Here is a 16231-nt window from a genome sequence, read left to right as displayed (position 1 = left end):
TCACCGCAAAAATATTATTCACAGGGAGAGCAGTGTTAAGATTTTAATTCAGGTAAGCAGTGAAATCAAGTAAGCATAGCACCATCATTCTACTGTCCCAAATCATTTTTGAGCATTTTAACAGCAGAAAACAAGTAATGAGGATATAATGTCTTCAGTACTCCCACTAAATAGGACAACTACTTCTAAATTGAATGAAGTATGAAATGTAAGTTTCGTGTACCTGTTAGTTCTTTAGCTAGACTTCATAAAGGCTCACAAAATTGTTCTTAAGCCACCCTTCTAATTTATTTCCCATTTAGATTAACATTTTTTTCATTCTCAGGGTGTAGACATCGCCGGCAAGGCTGGCATTTATTGCCCATTCCTAGTTGCCCTTGAGAAGGTGGTGATGGTAGACCTTCTGCTTGAACCGCTGTAGTCTATGTGGAGAAGGTACTCCCACAATGCTGTTAGGTAGGGACTACCCTAGGACTTTGAGACAGTGACAATGAAAGATTGACAATACATATCCAAGTCGGAGATGATGGAGTTCCCCTGACCTACTGCTCTTGTCCTTCTAGGTGGTGCAGGTCGCGGGTTTGGGAGGTACTGTCCAAGTAGCCTTGGCGAGTTGCTGCAATGCATCCTGTAGATAGTAAACACTGCTGCCACGGTGCGCCAGTGGTGGAGAGAGTGGATGTTTAAGGTGGTGGAGGGAGTGCCGATTAAGCGGACTGCTTTGTCCAGGATGGTGTTGAGCTTCTTGAGCGATGTTGTAGCTGCACCCATCCAGGTAAGTGGCGAGTATTTCATCATACTCCTGACTTGTGCCTTGTAAGTGGTGGAGAGGCTTTGGGGAGTCAGGAGATGAGCCACTCGCTGCAGAATACCCAGCCTCTGACCTGCTCTAATAGTCATTTATGTGGCTGGTCCAGTTGACTTTCTGGTCAATGGTGACCCCCCCCCCCCCCAAGATGTTGATGGTGGGAGATTCAGCGATAGTAATGCCATTGAATGTCAAGGGGAGGTGGTTAAACTCACTCTTGTTGGAGATGGTCATTGCCTGGCACTTGTTTGGCGCAAATGTTACTTGCCATTTATCAGCCCAGTCCTGGATGTTGTCCAGGTCTTGCTACATATGGGCATGGACTGCTTCATTATCTGAGTAATTGCGAATGGAACTGAACACTGCAATCATCATTGAAGTTATGACCTTGTGATGGAGGGAAGGTCATTGATGAAACAGCTGAAGATAGTTGGGCTGAGGGTGTTGCCCTAAAGGCCTCCTGCAGCGATGTCCTGGAGCTGAGATGATTGGCCTCCAATGACCACAATCATTGTCCTTTATGCCAGGTCTGACTCCAGCCACTGGAGCGTTTCCCCCGATTCACATTGACTTCAGTTTTACTAGGGCATCTTGGCGCCACACTCGGTCAAATGATGCCTTGATGTCAAAGGCAGTCACTTCCCCCCTCACTCTGGAATTCAGCTCTTGTGTCCACATATTTATAAGTATTTATTGGAAGGCATCACATCCAGAAACAATTTTAAACTGCTGATTTTAGGCCACTTCATGACACTAGGGCCTGGATTGTCCTAATTGGTGGGATTCCCACTGGAAGTCGATTCCAAGACTTCCAGCTGCTGAGCCAATCCCACTGTGGCCTTATTCTATTTCCTTGATCCCTATCACCAAAACACTCTGAGCGCCTTGTCCATACAGGCATTGTTCCTGGGAGATAGAACTGGGACACTGACTGAGGGAAATGGGACACCAGATCAAGCCTTCCTGCCATCATTTACACACAGTGGGGTGGGAAGAGCACTTCACCCTGGGTTTGGGGGGGTGGTGGTGGTGGAGGGGAAGGAGGATTCGTCTGCCCATTTTTATGCGGAAGGCTTCTCTATTTCATTTTTCTTCATTATCTACTCTGCGGCCGCCACAGTCAAATCGAGAAAATACCGCCCCCAAATCAGCGCTGAGCACTTCAATGGAAAATATGAAAACAGAACTAATTTTCGCCGACTTTCTCATTCACTTATAGATACAATCCCGTGGGTGTCAGCAAGATATTCAGTCGTAGGGGCATTGCTCAACACCCACACACATTCGTTCCAGCAGGAGTCACTGGATAGTAGTCAGGAGTGGGGCACCTCAAGACATAAAGGCCAGTTGTAGAAACATCGCCATTACCTCAGCTGAAATTGGCTTAAGTCATCATAGGCCAATGTTTGAACCTGGTACCTTCTGTGTTTTTTTGGGCTCAGCTCCACACCATGTATTGCGTTTACCCACTCAGCCATTCGGCGAATTCACTTTTAAAAAAAAAATTATACTTAATATATGTTTTACAAATACAAAACTTGTGAAGAATAAATAACACACTTGGACCCAGAGGACTCATGAATGGCTCTACCATTCAATTTATGTTCCATAAACTACCAGTCTCCAATATGTATCTTGTATTTCAATTTTTTTGTTGTAATCATTTAGTTCAAAGGATGACCAAATGGATTTGTGGATAGCAGCAACTTCCTACAATACATCTGTGTTCTTCTTAACCCACCCAGGAACTATTTTACTTATGGTAGCATTCTAACACTTTGCCCATCCCTACCTCAAAACATTGGAGGATGCTTTATTTTCATGAGGCTATCTGATACCTATCTGAGATTATCACATATAAGCAGCTGGTAGATTTTTTTTCAGCTAAAGACATGACTCAGACCTGCCACAATGATCAAAGTAGTGCAATGACTACAGCAATCTGGTTATGAAATGATGGGTGTTTTAGGATGAGGTAATGAAAAGTGTGGAGTCAGATCAGAGTTCATAGATTTGAGTCCAAAGGGGAGTGGGAAGGGGAAACGGACTCCAAAATATTTAATCAACTGTTGTGTAAATGATTCCTGTTCCAGGATCCTTCCTGAAATTCTATATTCAGTCTCTTTATTGGAACAGAAGTACTGGAATGAAGCATGGCAAAGAAATCCTCTTGAAGCTGTCAGCATAACACCTCATAACATTGGTAGAGACCAAATCAACCAAAATGCAGACAATCCCATCTATACCAATCATTTGCTATGTTTTTTATTAACACATAATGAAGGCGAGAGGGGAGCCCAATTTTCTAAACAGACTGACCAAGTTGACTCTAGTTCCACAGACTGCATGCACTGGAAGAGGATGCTATTTCTATACTAAGGTCAGTGCAACCCCTCCTTTAACACTAAAATATGGAGCTATGGGAGAACCTTTGAGTTTAGGATACAAAATAAATGGTTTAGCTTGTTTTGAAATTGGCTGTCATTTCCCAAAGGTGACTATTTCCCAACACTTATTCTACAGTATAGTTCACTTTTAAGATTTGATACAGTTCGACAGTTAATTTCACTTTTTCCTTTATTTAGTAAGTTATCAGCTACTTAAGGAGAGAAGTTATTTTATTCAGCAGTTATTGTTAATGATCATGTCTGATTTGTTCACTTCCTCAATGTGAATGCATGTTCAGATATTCATTAAATGATTCACCTGCTACCATCCTTCTAGATATCTTTTATAGTATTTCTACCATTCAAGTGTAAAGTATCACAGGAAATGAAACGTGTTGTGTACTGTGTACTGAATTTAGGAAGCAATGGGTTTTTGATGTTCACGCCGTTGTAAAGTCAGTAGGAATAAAAGAAACGTTTTGGACAGCCTCGAGCTTAGAGTAATATTTACACCAGACAGGACTTAATACGTTGATGAACAACTAACAGATGACTATTTGCATCATTAAGCTAGGCATATCAGTTACACAATAGAAAATGGCTTTTACAGAAATAAACACAGGAATTTGGGCTTTTGCAAAACTGCATTTAACCGGAAGAGATAGTGTTTCAACACTGAACAATGTCCTTGATCGTAATGAACGCCAAAAAGGAAACAATGTTTTTTGTTAACTTGTTTCCTGTCAATGATGTATGTTTAGAATTGATAATACAGAGGGCAGGGTTGCAGTATGTTAGTGCTGTGATGAGCTATGCCGTGGAGTGGACAATTGCAGATTTTCACCTGCAATTTCATCCCCTACATCTCATGGCAAGATCGAAATCTCGGTCATGTTAGCAAAGGAATTGGAAAAGGGCACTGTTCGTGACACTGAATGTAAAAGCACAAGAGCAGCTCATGGACATTTCTCTCCTGAAACTGCATCTCGTAACCTGATGTAAAAGAGCCTTTATCTAGGAACATAGGAACAGGAGTAGGCCATTCAGCCCCTCGTGCCTGCTCCGCCATTTGATAAGATCATGGCTGATCTGTGATCTAACTCCATATACCTGCCTTTGGCCCATATCCCTTAATAACTTTGGTTGCCAAAAAGCTATCTATCTCACATTTAAATTTAGCAATTGAGCTAGTATCAATTGCCGTTTGCAGAAGAGAGTTCCAAACTTCTACCACCCTTTGTGTGTAAATCTTTAATACTGTCAATACATAGTTCATCAGTGATGAGTTGAGCAATGGGGCCTCAGTTTCTTAGAGTATGAAGTTAACAGTTACTTGTTTATCATATCCCTTGATCGCTCACTGGGTAACTGTACCACACAATGTAGAACTGAGCCATACATACCAGTAAAGGCCCCATATTTGCCCTCTGGTCTGTGCTGGGTTAGGGGATTGTGATAGGGGTGTTAAATTAGCCTGTAGAGCCTTTGAGCTAGGGAAAGGAAAAATTGGCTAGGGTACTTGGAATCAAATCTGGGACAATCTATCCCTTAAAAGCTTACGTTGAGGTGGAGTGTGATGACCACCATTTTGTGACTATTTTTCAGAATGCCTGCTTTCTAGGATGTGTTTCTGGCTGTGATTCACATTGAGGAGGAGGGGGACAGACCCATTTGAACCAAATCCTCTGTTGGGATTCCCCCAGAAGAAACTCCAAATGGAAATAGGGCTCTCACAAGCAAATACAATTAATGGTCATGGTTGCCAAGTACTAGATCCCAAAATATTGAGATTTGGAAACCTATTTATTGTGTGTCTTAGGTTACCTGTTTCCTTCAACACTAGTTAGTAGCAACTCCTTGTCTCTGACTTTTGGAAGCTTCACCCATCTCCTGTTACTTGTTGCCCGTTCTGTTTCTTAGTTTTATTTTTACCCTCATTTAGCATTGCAACAGTCAGAGAGATCTCAGAATTTTGTGGAAACTGCTTCAAGCCTCTTCCCAAATGAGAGGAGTGAAACAGGTGGCCCTCACCCAGCCACTGGAACTATCCAGCACACTCAGCTGAAGGAGTTTTTGTGGAGTAAAATGCGATTGGGGGCAGAGTAATATTTGGGTGTTTGGATTATTTTGCAGTCCCTGTAATAAGTTTATTTAGACACACAACATTCAGTAAAGTGGGTTACCCAAGTTATTGTTGATGAGCAAGTAAAATTGTACTAATATCCATAGGTGAGAAAATGTTGTACCAAAAGAAGTTATGTTGAACAAACTTATGTACAACCTTGGTTAGACCACACATAGAATACTCTGCACAGTTCTGGTCTCCATATTATAACAAGGGTATAGAGGCATAGAAAGTAGGAGCAGGAGTAGGCCATTCGGCCCTTTGAGCATGCTCCGCCATTCAATATGATCATAGCTGATCCTCTATCTCAATACCATATTCCCGCTCTCTCCCCATACCTCTTGATGCCTTTTGTGTCTCAAAATCTATCGAGCTCCTTCTTAAATATATTCAGTGACTTGGCCTCCACAGCCTTTTATGGTAGAGAATTTCACAGGTTCACCATCCTCTGAGTGAAGAAATTTCTCCTCCTCTCAATCCGAAATGTCCTACCCCATATCCTGAGACTGTGACCCCTCGTTCTGGACCCCCCCCCAGCCAGGGGAAACATCCTCCCTGCATCCAGTCTGTCTAGCCCTGTCAGAATTTTATATGTTTCAACGAGATCCCCTCTCATTCTTCTAAGCTCGAGTGAATACAGGCCAAGTCGACCCAATCTCTCCTCATACGACAGTCCTGCCATCCCAGGAATCAGTCTGGTGAACCTTCGCTGCACTCCCTCTATGGCAAGTATATCCTTTCTTAGGTAAGGAGACCAAAACTGCACACAATACTCCAGGTGTGGTCTCACTAGGGCCATGTATAACTTCAGTAAGACATCCTTGCTCCTGTACTCAAATCCTCTTGCAATGAAGGCCAACATACCATTTGCCTTCCTAACTGCTTGCTGCACCTGCATGTTTGCTTCCAGTGACTGGTGTACTAGGACACCCAGGTCCCTTTGTACATCAAAGGGACCTGGGTGTCCTTGTACACCAGTCACTGAAAGGCACTGGAGAAGGTGCAAAAACGATTTACAAGGATGATACCAGAACTAAGAGGTTATACCTATCAGGAAAGAATGAACAGGCTGGGGCTCTTTTCTCTAGAAAAGAGAAGACTGAGGGGTGACCAGATAGAGGTCTTTAAGATTATGAAAGGGTTTGATAGGGTAGATGTAGAGAAAGTGTTTCAACATGTGGGGAGTCCAAAACTAGGGGCCATAAATGTAAGATAGTCACTAATAAATCCAATAGGGAATTCCGGAGGAACTTCTTCACCCAGAGAGTAGTTAGAATGTGGAACTTGCTACCACAAGGAGTACTTGAGGTGAATAGCATTGATGCATTTAAGGGAAAGCTAGATAAACATGTGAGGGAGAAAGGAATGGAAGGTTATGCCGATAGGGTTAGATGAAGAGGGGTGAGAGGAGGCTTTTGTGGAGCATAAACCAGTTGGGCCAAATGGCCTGTTTCTATGCTATACATTCTATGTAATTCTATTTAATTTATAAATCAGGGCTCCCATACCAATTCAGTTATGGATACAAATGGACATGCGCAAGTGCTGGATTTGTATTCTGTAGAGCCAGGATTGAATAGTATTTACTATTTACCAGAGCATTATTTTTCTTTTCCCCTCCTCCCCAATTTTTCTCCCCTCTCCTGAAAGTGACAGCACATACTGGGATAAAGTTTCTTGTATCAGTCACCCTCTGATACTCCACTCAAAGTGCCAAAACAATGATGTTGGCAGGTTATTTAACTATGGGGGCATCACAGCGCAGCTGTAACCTATTCTCAGCCAACATCTACACATGCATGTGCATGAAATTCCAAATTTACAATAAAAGTCCAAATAGAAATGAGCACTTACGGGGCAATTCTGTACTAATATTACAAGAATACGAGAGTAACGTCTTCTGCTAATTATAATGACAGAAGTAATTCTGTTTTTGAGTTGTGTACGCTTAATTTTAAATGCACTGTCAATGTGGGTGGTGAAGAAAATTAGACCAGACTGGACCCCATGTCTCTCAAATTAAATTTTCAAATGTTGAGAAAACTTAATTTGGATGATGAAAAACAAGAAATTAATGGAACTAGGTGGGCATAAAAATGATTCCCTGAAGTCTTGCTCCAAGCTACTATTTATTTGACTTGTTTTCCAAATAAAGATTAAAAATCTTGAGTTGTACCACGGATACTGAATCTAAATACGAGTTCTTATAAAATTGATGCTCTATTGCTAAGAAATGCTACAAGTGAGATATGAAAGATTATTTGCATACAGTGTAGTAAGGCAGGATTGTATTTTCAGATACAGTTCCCAGCAAAGTGGGTACATCAGTTGTCACTCCTTTAATGTAAAAAAAATTATACTCTTTCCACTTTTAAGCACATTCACTCAAAGGGATATTTTAAAAGCAAACTATTAGGGTACATAGTTGTGTTTATCTCATTCACCCTCACATTCCATATTTTTGTCCCACTCTGTAGTTGATTCAGTACCATGGATGGTCACAATTTGTCGTTGTGGAACTCTTAGATGTATACAATCGATGGAGCTGGAGCCCCACAAGCCAAATATAAAGAATTACAACACAAAACGCATAATTCAAGGGGTATACGCATAAGTTTACTCCTCTTAAAGCTAATTTTTGACATTGATTTTATATAATTAAAACTACATAAAAGCATTTGCTTCCCCTCCAACCCCAGCTATATTACAAACTGAATTTGCTGCAGAAGGGCGAGTCACTGGACTGGATAGCCAGGGCTCACAGCTGTGTATGGTTTGCAAGCAGTAGTTTGGACATTGTTGCTCTATGTGACACCATTCGATATATTTGAAGTTTCATCTTATCGTGGTTTTTCCTTAGTAATACAGATGAGATATTACTGAAGGAAAGATGAGATTTTTAAAAATTATCCTAGAGTGTGTGTGAGTGTCCTGGGTCTTAAAAAAGCGGTCTGGAGCCCTTGTAGATAGAAGGCCTTGGAGTTTAATAAATCATAATTAATGCCTTTTCTGCCCAGTGGGAAATACTATACTTGGTTCTTGTTTGCAATAATTTTCCTTTGTTTCAACTTTTTGTTTTGGTTCCCTTGTCAGTCTGTCTCCCCCTACCCCTATTGTTTGACAGAATGCTGCATACTTTCTATGTAACTTCTATGTAATGGAGGCATACAGCTTGGTGTGAGTAAAACTGCATTACCAACTATGATTATAAAGCTATTCCAGTCTTGTTAAGAAACATGATTAAACTCTGCCTCCATTAGTATAGAACCTTTGCTGAACCATTGGCAGTAGTCGAAGAAAGGCTGATAACCTCCATCTCCTAGTGAATGTTTATAAGTGCTGAAATGTTGCTCCAGTATTCTGGCCTACTTTACTGGATGGTTTGACAGACTTTTCCTATAAACATAGTAAGGATAAATTTGGCATGAAAATCAATGTGTAACAAAGGCATGAGTGTGTGGGGGAGGGGTGGTGAGGAGGGAGGGGAGTGATTGAATGCTTTGTTTGGATTTTCTTGTAACAGATCTGCTGTAATAGGTCAGAGAGTTACTGTGCCATGGAGTGTTTCATTGCTGTTGCATAGAGAACAAATTATTTCCCTTGGTTTCATCTGGGGAAAGCCATCAACAGAATAAAGTGGCAGCATCTGTTTCTTTTGGGGAGAGAAAATTGGCACAGGAGTAAGTTGGAGAAGAATAAAAATAGAAACAGAAGGAGCAGTGACTGAGTAATGGCATCAAATCAGAACAAATTTAGGGACAAATTTAGAGCCAGAAACAGGAAAATGAATTGCGTTTCTCGCTGTCTATTGCTGCTGAAGTCGTCTCAATAAATGTGAAACAAAAAATATTTTACTTCTTTTGCTCCCCAATCTATTCACACCCACAAATCCCTCGCCTGACATTGACTTTGATACTATCCAGCAAATTGCAAAGCATACATATTACCTATATGTAAGTTGCTAACTTTATTTTCAAAAGCTAACCATATTTATTGCATGTCAATTTAGATCATGCAGCATTTTTTTTTAAATTGTTCTTGGAACGTGGGTGACGGTGGCATGACCTCATTTATTATCCATCCCTAGTTGTCCTGAGAAGGTGGTGGTGGGCCTTGAACACAGCAGTCCTTGTGGTGGTGGTGCTCCCACAAAGGTGTTAGGTAGGGAATTACAGGATATTATACTCAATGAGGATGAAGGAATAGCGATGTATGTCGAAGTCAAGATGGTGTGTGACTTGGCGGAGTATTCCATGTTCTCATGACAACACTACTCTTATCCTTCTCGGAAGTAGAAGTTGCAGGGGAGGAAGGCGCTGTTGAAGAAACCTTGGTGATTTGCTGCAGTGCATCCTGTAGATCAGACATATGGCGGTCATAGTGTGCCAGTGGTATAGGGGATGGATAATATCAGTAGCAAGACTGCCAATCAAGCGAATTGCTCTGACCTGGATGGTGTTGAATTTCTTGTGTGTTGTTGGGGTTGACTCACCCAGATGACTGATGGGTTTTCCACCATACTCTTGGCTTGAGCATTATGGAATTGATACTGTTGATTAGAAACAAAAAGAGAGAATTTACATTTATATAGTGTCTTTCATGTCCTCAGGATGTCCCAAAGCATTCCACGACCAATAAAATATTTTTTAAATGTTGTCATTGATATGTAGGGAAATGCAGTAAGATCTCTACAAACAGGTGGTATTCGTTGAGGGATAAATATTGGCCAGGACACCGGGAAAACGCTCCTGCTCCTCTTTGAATAGTGCCATGGATCTTTTATGTCTACCTGAACAGGCAGACTTGATTTAACATCTCATCTGAAAGACAACACCTCTAACAATGCAGCAATTCACTGCACTGAATTATCAAACTAGATTTTGTGCTGAAGTTCTGCAGTGGGGATTGAATGCACAACTTTCTGATTCGAAGCAAGACATCCTACTGTGTTCAGTGCAGAAGTGTGCAAAATGCATCTGATTTTACTATATTTACAAAGACTTGTATTTGTAAATTCTTTGGTTTGCTAAACATGCAGACTATTTTGATTAGAACTGCGCCTCACAAATAGAAAATAATAAAAGCTTTTGTCTGCAGTACTTTCATTCTCTGATGGTTAATTAGTGTAAATATAAAAATAGGGAGCCTGCTTAGCAAACAGTCTTCTTCCTTTATTGACAAACAACAATTAGTAAGATTATCACACTTGTGATCTTTCTGAATCGCCATCTCTCAATAGTATCGGAATTTATAGAAGAAAGCGGTCTTCAATGGATTTCTTTCTCTGACCTAATTGCTGAGAAAATTGTGCCTGAAAGGTCCAATGATTTTTGATGTATTTGATAAATCAGCAAACAGCACTAATGATGGTCTGCCTCATTGGTTTACTGTCAGTGTACTGCATACTCTAAACCCCATGATGCAGTGTAATATACTATCTGCAGCCTTTTGAGAACTTGATATTTGAGGAAGCCACTAACCCATATTCAGGTTAATGGACTAGAGTAATGCAAAATTGCATCATCTTAAGTGAGGAAATTGCCTTGTGCTTTGTTATGGTCATGCCTCCTTGCTGCTGGTAGGAAGACAATGGAATGGACTATGTGTGATTTGCTTGTTGGTAGAATTCCCCAAAAGGCACTTCGGGATGCATTCCACAGAAAACTAATTGGATATTTTTTCAAATAGGCATTTTTATAAAATCATATTAGTTGGAGTGCCTCATGATTCTACAGATAGAGGGTTTGGAGTTGCAACCTGGCCTTACATTGAGACCAAATTTATATAGCGCCTTTAACATAGTAAAACATCCCAAGGTTCTTCAACAGGAGCATTATCAAACAAGGAAGTGTGAGTCTTAACCAGTTATTGGCTCAGGCAATTTTAATCTTTGCCTTATGAACTGAGTACTGCTGGTTTATAAAATTAGGAAAGTTTTGTGCTCTGGCCTCTGGGTACTGGGCTGACATTTTGTGCACCTTGACTTCCATCCCAAGAGTTACTTCCTCTTCTCATTATAAATTGAAATCCCATAATGCAATTTCTTCTTGTTTGGCAGATTCAACAACAACAATAACAACAACTTGCATTTATATAGCGCCTTTAACATAGTAAAACATCCCAAGGTTCTTCAACAGGAGCATTATCAAACAAAATTTGACACCGAGCCACATAAGGAGATATTAGGACAGGTGACCAAAAGCTTGGTCAAAGAGGTAGGTTTTAAGGAGCGTCTTAAAGGAGGAGACAGAGGTAGAGAGGCGGAGTTACGCAATTTACACACATACTATGGTAAGAAAAATACTGCAGATGTTGGACTTCTGAAATAAAAACAGATTACTTCAGGTGCCCTTAATTTGCTTTGCCAATAACTGTAAGCAGTTCAGTTAGATTTGTGTTTGTCAGTCTGGTTACAGTTACCTGCACCTGAATTGCACTTATCAATGAACTGAGCACAAAAACGCTGAGCCCAAGAAAGACTCAGGTGACCAAAAACTTGGTCAAAGAGGTGGGTTTTAAGGAGCCCCTTAAAGGAGAAGAGGGAAGTGAAGAGATGGAGAGGTTTAGGGAGGAAATTCAAAAGTGTAAAGCCTAGACAGTTGAAGGCATGGCCACGAATAGTGGGGTGAAAAGAGGGAGAATGCACAAGAGGCCAAGCTGGAGAAATGGAGAGCTCTTATATGGTTGGAGGTTACAGAGAAAGGGAGGAGCGAAACCATGAAGGGATTTAAACACGAGGATGAGAATTTTAAACTTGAGGCTTTGGAGGACCCGAAGCCAATGTAAGCCAGTGAGCACAAGGATGATTGATGAAAGAACGTGGTGCAAGTTAGGTTACAGGCAGTGGAATTTTGGATGAGCTGACATTTATGGAGTGTGGAGGATGCAACCGGGCTAAGAGAGCATTGGAATAGTCGAGTCTGGAGATGACAAAAGCATGGATGAGGGTTTCAGAAACCACTGGGCTGAGGCAGGGACAGCAAAGGATGAAGCTGTGGAGGTGGAAGCAGGGGTGGTCTTTGTAATGGAGATGATATGGCGTCTTAAACTCAGCTTAGGGTTGAATAGTTTGCCACAGTTGTGAACAGTTTGGTTCAACCTGAGACAGTGGTCGGGGAAGGGAATGGAATCAGTGGCAAAGATATGGACTTTGTGATAGGTGCCAGCTGTTCATTAGACTTGCACTTGCCCATAGACTTTCTACGGGGGATTTGCACGGGAAGTTACTGTAAATTAGAGAGCAAAACAGCACAGCGCCTTCTACAGGGCATCTGGGGCCTGTGTATCTCCTTAACCAATCAGATTGAAGAATAGTTAATAGGCAGCGCAGATTCTGAACCAGGAAGTGTAAGAAAGAATAGTGAATTCAATGTCAAATCAAGTACAGAAATAGAAATAAAGATAGAGAAAGCAAGATTCGATTAAGAGACAGCGATAAACGAGACAAAGAAAAAGTAAAAGAAAAATGTATTTAAATTTTTTTTTAAATTTCCAACAATAATTAAAAGCTGATGGAATGAGACTCTACACTTGTAAAAGTTAATTTTCAGTGCCAGAGAGGTTGTTTGGCAGTAATCAAGACTTACCATGCCGTTAAAAGGGTACTTAGACTGGAGTGGACTAGCCCTAACTTTTTGTGACGAGTTTAATCCATATCTACGACGTCAGTACAGGAACTTCACGGTATTCAATACATTTGAACGGGGAGCCAGAAAGCAAGATGCCGTTTTTGCGCAGCTTATGGAGGGGCAGCGCATCTCGGACAGTAACTTCCGGATTTTCGCAATTAACTGCGCATGTGCACTCGTCGAAAGTTGCTGTCCAATTTGCGAATAAATAACGGTGAGCGCTGTTAGCCTCATCATTATTTTCACCGTAAAATCGGTCTCATTGGCTTCAGTCTCCCCAATGTTAAACTGGAAGAAATTGCGGCTCATGCAAGACCGGATGTCGGCCAATGGTTTCGGAGGTGTGAAGCGAAGTCATTGCTGGAATTGCTCTGGCTACGATTGGATGGATAAGAGTGGAACCAAGCAAGGGCAGTTCTAGTGATCTGGACAACAGAGGGGAGGTGATGGAAGAGGATGGTGTGGTCAACCATGTCAAAGGCTGCAGAGAAGTCGAGGAGGGGTGGCGATGGATAAACGAGGGTTTTAAAGGAGAGCTAAGGTGCTCAAAAGAGGAGAATGAACCGGAGTTATAGGGGGAGTGACCAAGGTGTGATTTGGTGATAAGGGCCATACCACCACTGTTGCAGTTTGGGTGGGGCAGGTGGTTGAAAGTATAGCCAGGTGAGGAGGCTTCAGTGAATATACAAGTTCTTTTTTTCTTATATTCAAATAGCCTAATATTTTTATTTATTTACCATTATTCATATGCTTCTAACAAGCTAATGCATTGTTATAGTTTCCACAGATCCAAATACAATTTAAGAGAGTTCAGGTTTGGAACATATTTAATTTTTTTTTGCACAGTCCTCAACCAAATCGATTGATGCCTCATTGTATTGATTAACTTTAAACTATGTGCCTGTAAACAAGCAAATCAAAATAGGATTAAATCAGTTATAATATAAATAAGAGTATGCACATCAAAATACAGTGATGTGTTAAATTCTCTGAAAAGTCTGAAAAAAGAGTCCAATTAAGCACAGAGCAGACATCCTTTTCTGGCTCTGAAGGTCTTGAGGGTTGCAATAGAACCAGGAACATTTAAAATGTGGAATTGCCACACAGAACAGCAGGACAAGATTCAAAGTGACTTTCAGAATTGGTTAAACTTGGCAGTTGAGAGGTACGGTTGGGAAACTGTAATACATGCATTCCCTCGGGGTTGGAATGGGTAGCTATGTAACCTCTGCACAGGAATGAAGAACATATTCTTGAGCAGTTCATACTGTAGTGTTGAGAATTTTTCCCTCTGTCTTGAGGGAAAAATAGTTGAGAGTCACACCCTTCCCCAGAAATATATCTGAATCAATGAATTAAGGAATTGTCATGTATCCAGGGGGGAGGAAACTATACCAACAATATAATGGGATTTAAAGTACAGTCCTCCAGTAACTTACCCAAGTGGCCATTTTCAGTGTCAGCAAACTGCCAGATCGTGCAGGTCCTCGTTTATTCTTACCACTCCTGGGCTATGGAGGAGAAAGTCAGCAAGTGTTCCTTCCATCAATCATTCTGCAATGACTGCCTGCTGAAACGTGCAAATATGGGACCTGTAACTTGTTTTAAACAATCGTATCTCTGAACCAAAACTCTAGCAGACAAGTGTTTTGTTTAAAATAGTGTTTGAAATTGTGCAGACAGGAAGATTTGCATTCCGTTCCCTTTTAGCCTTGTCTGGAATTGTGCTCGCGAACAATCTTAGTATTCACTGAAGTGCGTATGGTTTGATAATGGGCATGACCACCACAGGCAACCACAAACTGTAAAATGGGGAATTATCACCATCAGTTTAAGTTCACATAGGATCAAGACCATGTGAATTTAAATATACGGTGGAAAAATTCCCATTTTATAAAATAACCTCTTTTTGGCAGTAAATAAGGGTGTTGTATGGTGAACTCTTCTTAAACAACTGTTAATTATTGTAACCCACTTCCATGTGATCCCACCGTGAGTGATCACCTGGCTGTAGGTCTCAATTGATCCCAACCCTGCTCAAGTTGGGTCTCCCTGCTGTTGTCTGGGTTGCAGCCATTCTCGTCCTGAACCCTTCAGCTCCTGCTTGTCCTCTATTCTGTAAATGTGATGGATGGTACTGCAGCTCACACTGAGGGAGTGCACTTACCTGATGGCTTGGTCCTGCTCTCCTTTGTTTCCTGATATCTCCAATGCTGACCTCCTGCACAGCCATCTCCTGGGCTCATGTTAACTGTCCCTCACACACTTCCCCTGTGCATAAATGCAATAAGTGACACAAAACTGGGAACTGGAGAAACGAGGAACTTGGCAAGAGCAGGGAGACCCAGTCTGAACGGGGCCAGACTAAGAGAGAGGCTTGTAGCCAGGTGTTTCCTGGATACTTACTTGAGCTTAAAACAGATAAGACAAGAGCCATTCTTATTTTCTACCCCAAAACAGTTGCTTTTTGGGTGAGCAAAATTACTGTATGCAGAACAAAGCCACCAATCCAAACCAGTTGCGACTCTCATCAGTGCTTGGTCCCGAACCGTTTAGATTTGTGATGTTGGACTGTATATTAGGCAGCCTTGGTCAACTGTGAATTAGATATAGTAAGTCCAATATTTATGTAGTGTGTTCTTGCACATTGAATTCAAACTAGATAATTGTTATCAATACATCGATTCCTTCAACTCAGAGGGTGAACAGCAAGTTGATAGTCCCAGAACACTCAGTACAGTTGGAGCATATGTGTTTTTTTCAGGGGTGGGGGGGACACAGAATTGCTACTCCCCCTCAGTGAAATTTGTGGGTATGATGTTAAACAGGCCTGCAGTATATATGACCACCATTCTCAATATTTGTATAGCATCTTGCTCGTTAGGCCCAGGAGCTTGTTCTTTGAGAAATTAAGCAAGTGCATTTAGGTTAAGTATTTTGATTAGAGAAAGCCTTCTTGAAAGGCTGTCATGGTAACTGTAGCTTTTACAGGGGGAATATTCCTCCATACCATACCATTGCTGCCAGTGGGATTCAAGTGAGCAAGGACTAGGAAAATATTGTTAGCTGTCTTGCCAGTCTTAACTAAAAATTCACCCCACCCATATGGCCAGCATTCAGCTCCCACTAGCAAATTCTTCAAGTTACAATTATAGCTGGCAGTCCCCATTAAGTACCTTTATAAACTGAAGGACTGTGTGCTTCAAACAGAGGAAGAAAATAAATTCTAGTCAGGCATATTTTGTGACCTTAAGTTGGCTCCACTATCAATATGACAAAAGTC

General features: G+C 41.2%; 2 protein-coding genes across 3 annotated transcripts in view; one reads left to right on the top strand and one right to left on the bottom strand.

Moving 5' to 3' along the window:
* Positions 1-16231, top strand: part of lyrm4 (LYR motif containing 4) — a 228670-nt gene that overhangs the window by 211594 nt on the left and 845 nt on the right. The gene's annotated exons all lie outside the window — the stretch shown is intronic.
* Positions 7467-16231, bottom strand: part of ppp1r3g (protein phosphatase 1 regulatory subunit 3G) — a 38289-nt gene continuing 29524 nt past the window's right edge. The window contains exons 3-5 of one of the 2 annotated variants that reach the window (XR_010966615.1): positions 14388-14515; positions 9769-9869; positions 7468-9673 (exon numbers count right to left, since the gene is read on the bottom strand). The gene's annotated coding sequence lies outside the window, so the exon portion shown is untranslated. Of the gene's footprint in view, positions 9870-14387; positions 14516-16231 lie in introns of both variants that reach the window. The other variant, XR_010966614.1, reaches the window with a different exon arrangement.

The sequence above is a fragment of the Heptranchias perlo genome, chromosome 2 (assembly GCF_035084215.1).
Source record: "Heptranchias perlo isolate sHepPer1 chromosome 2, sHepPer1.hap1, whole genome shotgun sequence".
NCBI classification, from domain to species: Eukaryota; Metazoa; Chordata; class Chondrichthyes; order Hexanchiformes; family Hexanchidae; genus Heptranchias; species Heptranchias perlo.
The sequence above is the reverse complement of the archived record's forward strand: the minus strand, read 5'-3'. Positions and strand labels throughout refer to the sequence as shown.